At 34.5% G+C, this 6,775-nt stretch overlaps 1 protein-coding gene across 1 annotated transcript in view; it reads right to left on the bottom strand.

Annotated features, from left to right (window-relative positions):
- Positions 1-6,438, bottom strand: part of LOC106874959 (contactin) — a 99,612-nt gene extending 93,174 nt beyond the window's left edge. The window contains exon 1 of the mRNA XM_052968054.1: positions 6,326-6,438. The gene's annotated coding sequence lies outside the window, so the exon portion shown is untranslated. The remainder of the gene's footprint in view (positions 1-6,325) is intronic.
- Positions 6,439-6,775: the final 337 nt, after the last annotated feature.

The raw sequence follows: 6,775 nt of genomic DNA, 5'->3' as shown, positions 1-6,775 counted from the left end.
TATATATATATATATATATATATATATATATGTGGAAGAGAAAAATGGTCTATGCAACAAGTAGTAGAAAAATTCAGCAGATGGCATCCCAGTTCTCGATTAAGTCATTCTGTCATCAGACTCCTGAATATGTTTAAAAGAACAAGCAGTGTTATGGATGATAATCATTCAGGGCAGCCTGCCATAACTGATGATGTGAGAGAAGTTGTTTTAGCAAAAGTGGTAGCCAGTCCAACAAAGTCTGTAGGTCATCTCAAGAACTTAATGTTCCTTGTTCAGCAATGCAGAAAATCCTCAAATCGGAACTATTTCATCCTTATAACCTGCAACATTTGTAATGGATTATCTACTTCATTGCTAATAAACCATGCTTGACATCTCCCATGGTGCATGACTTTGTGGCCACCCTGTGTATATATGTGTGCATGTGTGTTTGTGCCCCCATCACTGTTTAACAACCAGTGTTGGTGTGTTTACATCTCCACAATTTAGTGGTTCAGCAAAAATGTCTGATAGAATAAGTACTAGGTTTAAGAAATAAGTCCTGGGGGGTTGGTTTATTCAACTAAAAACCCATTAAGATGGTACTCCAGTATGGCCTAGTCAAATAACTGAAACAAGTAAAATAAAATACATACATACATACACACACAAGTTAACCGTTGCAGCGTATATTTTTCTAATGCATTTCATACCTACATTGTAATGGATGTTTTAATTTTGTTCAAAGTAATGATACCATGTGATAATTTAACATCTAACTTTCTCTATTTGTCAAAGGCTTTCTCCATGACTACTAAAGCCAGGTACAGAGGTTTATTTTTGGCTAGGTATTTCTCCTGCAGTTGTCTAACCAGGAATGTAGCCTCAGTTGTGCTTCTGCTTGGCAGCATTAGAAAGGGCATCTGGCCATAGAAACCATGTCAAATCAGACTGAAGTCAGGTGCAGCTCCCCAGCTCTGGTCAAACCATCCAACCCATGCCAGCATAGACAACAGACATTAAATGATGATGATGATGAGATCCTTACCATAATATTATAGGCTCAAAGTATAACCTTCAAAATATATCAAACCAGGACAACTTTTAAAATTATAGATATCATAGGTGTCCCTAAAGAATAGTCAGAGATTATCTCATAAACCAAAAATTTTGATGTTATTTTTAATCCTGTAATCCAGAAATAAGCAAAATGTGTAAACTATAATACTTGCTTACTTGTGATTTAAGAATGTTATTACAATGTGAGGTACATTACACAGCCACTGGACTGCCAGTAAAAGCATGCATTGCTAATCTTGGAACGAGCTATGGCTTGAGTAGGTTTGTTAGTTTATATCTGTTTTGCACAATGGCAAAGTTAGGATTCCTTGCCAATGTAACATTCTATCATTTTGAAAATTTAACTGGGATGGTAAATTGAACATGGTAAAGACCTCCTTTGGTCATGAATGACTATGGGATCACACCTAGAAAGTTCCTCTCCAAGGCACAAGTTTGGGAAAGGCTGTTTATGGAAGACCAGTCACCCATGCATACCAGCCTCCCTTCTCCACGCCACCGATGTTATCCAAGAGAAAGGCAGAGGCCAATACAGCTTGGCACCAGTGACGTTGCAGCTCATTTCTAAAGCTCAGTGAATTGGAGCAAGATGAAACAAAGTGTCTTGCTCAAGAACACAACTAACAGCAAGGTCCAGGAATCAAACTCACTACCTCATGATTGTGAGTTTGATGCTCTAACCTCTGAGCTATGTGCCTTCACTTAACAGGGATATTCCAACATTTTAAAACTTTTGAAAAATTCTTCAGATATTTGTTTAAAAATCTTCAGATGTTTAAAATATAAATCAGGAAGAAAAAAAAAAGATTTCAAAAGCAAGTCAGAATTGAAAAATTATGGAAAATAAGGATTGGGGTACACTGTCACCATTTGTTTTCTTTTTTTTTTTGTGATTTGAGAATGTTAAGATAGGTATGTCACATGACCACTGAGCTTCTGGTAATGACCTGCATGGCAAGGTAAAGACTCCTTGGGATTGCAATATTTTTAGCTTTACTTCTTAAAATTAACCCTTGCAGACAAATTTTTAAAAAAATCTTTGTGGAATTAAACAACTAGAGAGACATATAACTTCTTAACTAAACAGAGAGACAACATATAACTTCACAACTAATATAGAGAGCCATTTAATTTCACGAACATCAACTAATAGCAGTATTTAGTTAAAACAAAGTAATCTATGGTTGGATACAATCCTTCTCGCAGAGACCTGGCAACTAGAGAATTGAAACACCTGTGGATACTAGGTGTGCACAAAAGCTGTATATTACTTTAAGAAAGGAATGATTTACCTTGCTACTGTCAAGCCTACAAACAACTGTTCATATGTGTGCCCTCAGAAATGTTTCCTTATAGCTTTCAGAAAAATAATAATTTTTTTGATGAAATTTTCTACAAAAAAACTTTTGAGATAGTGTTCATTCCGATTATATCAGAATTTGCTGTGAAACATTTTTTAAAGTGGGTGGGAAGAAGTTTCGGATAATTCACATGAGTCAACTTTTGATTCCTCATAACTTTCAGAAAAAGTGTAGATTACATAACGGAATTTAATGCAAGAAAAAAGAAATGGACACGCACACGGATATACTGACACAAATCACAATTTTTTGAGAATTTCAAGTTCCATTACGTAGATATGTGATATGTGTCAAGTATGTACTTCACAATTTTTTTGCCAGATGTCAGAGATAGGTTGCCCACATAAGTTGGAATTTCTCTGTTTTGATGGGGAGGTTTCAGATGTGTTTTTCACGGTGCCCATGGAAATGACGGGGGACATCTTTTTATTTAAAAAAAATCTTCAAAAGACGATTTAAAAACAATTTTCCCACACACACCTCCACAGACCAACTTTGGTCGATTTTGTGGGCGACCTATCCCTGACGTCCGCCTTTTCCCTTTAAAATCCAATATAATGATAATCTACACCATCCGAAAGATGTTCGTAGAAAATTTCATCAGAAAATATCCATTTTTCTGAAAGTTATTTAGAAATAAAGTCGACTCGTGTGAATTATTCGAAACTCTTTGCCCGCCGTCGAAAAAAATTTTCACAATAAATTCCTATGTAATCCGTTGCGTGGGTATCCCAAATTAACAGAGCTAGAAAACCTAATGGCTAGATTGCTATGAGAAGAGGAAAATCTGTTTAGAGCACTTTATTTCCGTCGCTTGATAATTAGGATTCAGTAGATCGATTAACTGAATTACCGCTCCTGAATTAACGTGTAAATGGTTGAGCATTCTACAGTCATGTGTAATTCTCAAAGAAACAGCATGACAGTGTGTGAGAAGACTATTCCTTTTAAATCAAAACTAAAGATTGCCGAAAGATAAAAGGTTTTATTAGAATGACGATAAGCATTAGCATATTGACCTCATTTGACTATTTCTCACACACATCGCAGTGTGAGATTGGTCGAATTGTTAAGTCTGACAAAATAATGACTAACGGTATTTAGTTACGGCTCTTTCACGTACTGTGTTCAAACCCAGTAGAAATCAACTTTCCTTTCATCCACCGAAATCGATAAAATAAAGTACTAGGGCTGACTTCCATTCATACAGTGCAGTGGTTCACAAACTATTTCAGGCAGCCGCCCTCTTGGTACTCAGGTCACATTCTTAGCGCCCCTTCTACCACAAACATACATCACTTTCTGCAGCAAATTCAAGACAACTGTATTTCACAAATAAAACTTAACCTAATTAACCCATTATTTTGTTGTTGTTTTTATAGCCGTCGCACCCTTTTAGCTACCCCATTATCGTCCCACACTTTCTTCAACGACCCCCCCCCATCTTTCCACTGTACCCAAGGGGTAAGTACTGCCCACTTTGGAAACCACTGATATAATGTATAGTTGATATTAATAGAATAATAATGGAAGACAAAGATTTCTAACACTGACACAAGGCCAAACATTTGGAGATAGAAGATGAACAATCGATTATATCGACGCTGGTTAACTTGATTAGTCGCTCATTTGTATATAGTAGTTATATGCAAAATGAAATGCAAAATTGACTTCGGTGGGATTTGAACTCAGAAGGTAACGGTAGTATACAAGAACTACTGGGTACTCCATATCAGTCTTGCTAAGGTTTTTTTTTTTTTTGGAGGAGTGAGGTATCGTATGCTTCATACCTGAAATATTTTAGAAGAGTTGGTCAATTTTATCGACCTTGTACTTGATTGACCCTGGGAAGAGGGAAGATTTAAGGAAGAAGTTGACCTCGACGAAATTTGAACTCAGAACATAAATAACCACCACTATCCATCATAAGCCATTTAGTCCGACGTTTTAACAATTTTGTCATTCTTCCGCCCTCCTAATATTTGGACAGAGCACAATTCCAAATATCTTTTTACAGGCGGGGCTGGAATACTAGGTCTTAGTTTATGTTAATTACATTTACGTTCTAGACCTTAAAACAATATTAAATCTTAATCTTCTCCGGTACACGAATGCTATATAAGTTGATTGGTTCACACGAACTAAAAAGGTAACCAGCTACCTTTTTAAGCTCTTCGCCACCATTATTTCTCATAAAATGCATTACTTGCGCGTTTCAACTATTTAGAAAATAATTTGGAAAGTTTAGTGAAACCTAACATTTCCATTTCTAAATCAGTGTGTGGAACATACTAAAAGATTTCTTATATTAAAGGCAGTGTCGAAGCATAGTCTCGGCCTCTGGTTGAAACCAGTAAAATAGAATAGAAATAATTTAGAGTGAAAACTCCATAATGGGCAGTTTTATCTGAGTGTTCAGTTACTACCTAAGATCGAAAATTGGCCGTTAGAAAAGCAATTAAAATGTTGTTAAATAGAGCCTGAAGTTTATAGGTTCTTTTTTTAACAAAAAAAGTTAAACTGAGAGTATCTAACTCAGTTACAAAAAATACTTAAATATTTCTGCAGCGATTAGTAATGCTTAACACACTCTCTTTTCTCTACTCGGCTGGGATACGATCATAGTTTAAAATGGGTGCGCGCGTGCGACACACACACACACACACACACATATATATATATATATATATATATATATATGCACACACACACACACACACACGTGCGTGTGTGTATTTCCCTTGAAATAATTTTTTTGTAAGCTAGTTGGTTGATTTGAGAAATTAAACTAAATTAATAAATACTCAGGTTAACTTCAGAAACTTCCTTAGTTAAAAATTTTTGAAATAAATTTTTGAAATAAATTTTTAACAAATGTTATCAGATATTTTCTCGATAATAGCTTTCCATTAGTTTAAAAGTTTTGTTGAAATAATTTATCTTGTTTTAACAAATGTTATCAGAGATATTTTTTCGGTATTAGCTCAACTACTTCATCCACACACCTAAGTTAGATATTAAAAAAAGACCAATTTCTGAATGTTCGTTTTAAATTATAATTGAAAATGTTTAAAATGTTTTCCAAATGCTGGCTTAATAACGGAAAAGTTAGTTAATTTACTAAACCTTCAAAATTGTCGATCATTTTCAAAATATTTTCTGATTTGAGGGAGAGTTTGACTACTGTTTCTTACAGCCCAAACGACAGGCTTTATGAAATGGTTAACACACGCACACATTCATAATGTATTTCAGAATTTAACTTAAGAAATATGAAAGTCAAAAATCAAAAAGTGAAAAGAAAAATTAATTAGAACTTTCCATTGTAAAAGAATTTTGAACATGGAGCGTCGAGGGAGGAAAACTAATTTCTCTCAGTTTTACAGAGTGCGGCGCAGTATAACTAGTTTTTAGTTAATTAAATAAAAACAAAATTAACAATAATTATCTTCAAAAAAAAAGCGTTTCACCACAGGTGTGCTCGGTACAATGTTGTGGGAACGACTTAACAGGTACCGTTAGAGATAAAATATTTAACAGTTAACTCAGAAACCTGTTGAATCGAGAAGTTTATACGTATAACACAATATCCACATATTATACCAAATAATAGTCCGTGAAATATCAAATATCTACTTTTCTTTTCTTTCAATGTAAAGCATTACTCGGGCGGTTTATATTACCGATATACATGGTATTAGTTTCTTAAACTTCAACACCTATAAAATTAAAGATGAAATAAGTGGGGGAAGGAGAAACTAATATGACGGTGAACCTTAATGAAAGAGTAACGTACTGAAATAGTAAAACGTAAAAAAAAAATTTAAACCCATAAAACAATATCATCAATTATAAATAATCTTCTACGAACAAAGGTAATATAAAAAGGATGAAATAAATACTTAGTTCTTTTCTTTTATAATCCTTCGGAGCAGGAAAACAGGTGAGTAAGAGAGAGAATACACGCAGTGACACACACCTTATGGGGAAGTTAAAAAGCAGAGTAATTGAAAAGTACATACACAGATATGTGTGTATATAGATATGGACGGGGGTGTAACAATATCCGCCTTGATATGTAAGTGTGTGTTTGTGATACCTAGTTTGGGGCATATTATTTTATTAATGATTTTTCATAATTCTTTATCAGTCCTTCCGGTAGGGGTAAAGTGTAAGCACCCCAACCCTTTTTTTTTTTTTAAATTCCGCCGTCCTTTATGTCAGTTAATATTAAGTTGTCCGGAAAGTTCGTGCCGATTTTTAAAGGAAAGAAAAATGGTCAATAAATACTTGCCATTACATTTTTAAATCAACAAAATATGAACCACTTTGTTGCACAATGCGTCTCTATC

The sequence above is a fragment of the Octopus bimaculoides genome, chromosome 5 (assembly GCF_001194135.2).
Source record: "Octopus bimaculoides isolate UCB-OBI-ISO-001 chromosome 5, ASM119413v2, whole genome shotgun sequence".
Classification (NCBI taxonomy): Eukaryota; Metazoa; Mollusca; class Cephalopoda; order Octopoda; family Octopodidae; genus Octopus; species Octopus bimaculoides.
The sequence above is the reverse complement of the archived record's forward strand: the minus strand, read 5'-3'. Positions and strand labels throughout refer to the sequence as shown.